This window comes from Penaeus vannamei, chromosome 29 (assembly GCF_042767895.1).
Source record: "Penaeus vannamei isolate JL-2024 chromosome 29, ASM4276789v1, whole genome shotgun sequence".
NCBI lineage: Eukaryota > Metazoa > Arthropoda > Malacostraca > Decapoda > Penaeidae > Penaeus > Penaeus vannamei.
The window spans coordinates 9,424,921-9,427,420 of NC_091577.1; positions in this window are offsets into that span (position 1 = coordinate 9,424,921).

Here is a 2,500-nt window from a genome sequence, read left to right on the forward strand (position 1 = left end):
TATTGTCATTATCATTAGTAGTATTCACATTATTATTGTTATTGTTATTATTTCTATTATTATTGATATTATTATTTTTATCATTGTTATTATTATTACCATTATTATTATTGTTATCAATATTATCAATGTTATCAGTTATCATTATTCACAGTATTATAATAATCATTTTTGCTATCATTATTATTAATGTTGATGTCGTTGTTATTTTCATTATCATTATTATTACAATCATTATCATTATTATCATCATTATTATTTTTATTATCATTACTATCATTGTCATTTTCCTTCTGGTGTTAGTTCTATTATCATCGTCATCACCACCACCACCATCATCATCATCATTATCACCATCATCATTACCAGTATCATTATCCTCTTCATCACCATTATAGCCAATTTTAATACCAATATCATCAATGCTAGTGCCAATTATCTGGTTATTAAGTTATATTTTATCTCATTTTTTATTTCATTATTTTTTTTTTAGTTACTATTATCATAATAGTTCAAAGATAATGATAAGGATGATGATGATGATGATTATGACGATGAGGGTGATGATGATGACAATGGTAATGGTAATGTGATGATGATGATGATGACAACGATGGCGATGACGATGATGATGACAATAACGATGTCGGTAACGATGATGATGATGAAGATGATGATGATGATGGTGATAATGATGACGATAATGATGATGATGATGATGGTAATGATAATGATGAAGGTGATGGAAATTATAATGAAGATGATGAGGAGAATGAGAATGATGATAATGATGAAATGAGGATGATGATGATGAGGGAGATAATAATGATAACCATTACATTAGCAAGAAAACGGTTAAACAAATGATAACAACGCTGATACTGATAAGAAAGGGAAGAGCCCTTGGGAAAGAGAGAAGAATAAATTAGAATCAAAACAAGAGATAAGACCTGTTGCTCTCCTTAGAACTGAAAATCATGCACCGGCTAATTTGCATGACCTCGCCATGGGATACGGATCATCTGATTTATATATTATCATTTCTCAGGTAAAGTGTGAATAAAAATAGCAATAATAATAATAATAATAATAATAATAGTAAAAATAATGATAATGATAATAATAATAACAATAATAATAATAATAATAATAATAATAATAATAATAATAATAATAATAATAATAATAATAATAATAATAATAATAATAATAATAATAATAATAATAATAATAATAATAATAATAATAATGATGATGATGATTTTAATAGTAATGATAATAACAATAATAATGATTTGTAATACTAACACTAATACTAATAATTATAATAATAAAACAAATAATAATATCAATAATAATAATAATAATGACATATAAAATTAAAATAAAACGGTAGTTTAGAATCGATAACATCTTAAATTATGAGTTTGGCTTCGCTTAAAAGGAAATTCAAACATCGACAATAGATGGCGTTATCACACCATGAATAAAGCACGTCCCTTGCCATCATGGCTTTTCTGACGTTATTATAATGTTATGACAACGATCGCACGAAATTTAAATTGGTGAAGTGCGAAGGGATTGCGTAAGAAATAGTGTAATAGTGATGGTTGAAACATTATCCATTATGGCAAAGAGAATGATGATGATAGTGGATTTGGAAAAAAATATAGTGAGCGTAACTATAACGGTATAAAAAGATACACAACAACAACAGTAATAATGACAATGGCGATTGTGACATGATGAATGATAATGATTATTAACGCAGCTTTTACTGTGACAAAAACTATGATGGTGATAGGATGACTATTTAATCAATGATAATAAAATTAATAGTAAAAGTAGTAGTAATGATGATACGGATGATGGTAATGATTATGATGATAACGGTAGTGATGGCAATATTCACAATAATAATAATAATAACAATAACAATAATAACAGTAGTAATAATAAAAATATAAATTATAATAATGATAAGGATAGTCATACTAATAATAACAATATCAAAAATGAAATTATAATAAAAATAACAATGATGATATCCCAGGAATAAATGTAATAATCATATTATTGATGATGAAATGATAACAATAATGAGGATAATAACAATATCAATAATATTAACAATAATAAATCAAATGATGATAACAATAATAACATTCATTGCAACAAAATACTAGTTCTAATATACAAAATGATCATTAATGTTTATCTTTATACCGTTCCTCTCGACACTAGTAATGGTAGTGATAAGATGATAACAATAATAACAATGCCCACGATATGGCATCAACAAGAATTGCGTGTGCTTTCAAATGTCATAAATGCTGGCCTGAGGATGATGATTATTTTTTAGCACTAATTATTTATTCATATTTTTGAATAGTCGTATATATGAAGCTAAATGTAGTTCTAGATTTGATATTCATAATTTGTGATTATTTATGCGTTTATTTATCATTATTATCATTGTGAATATAGTCATCATCATTAT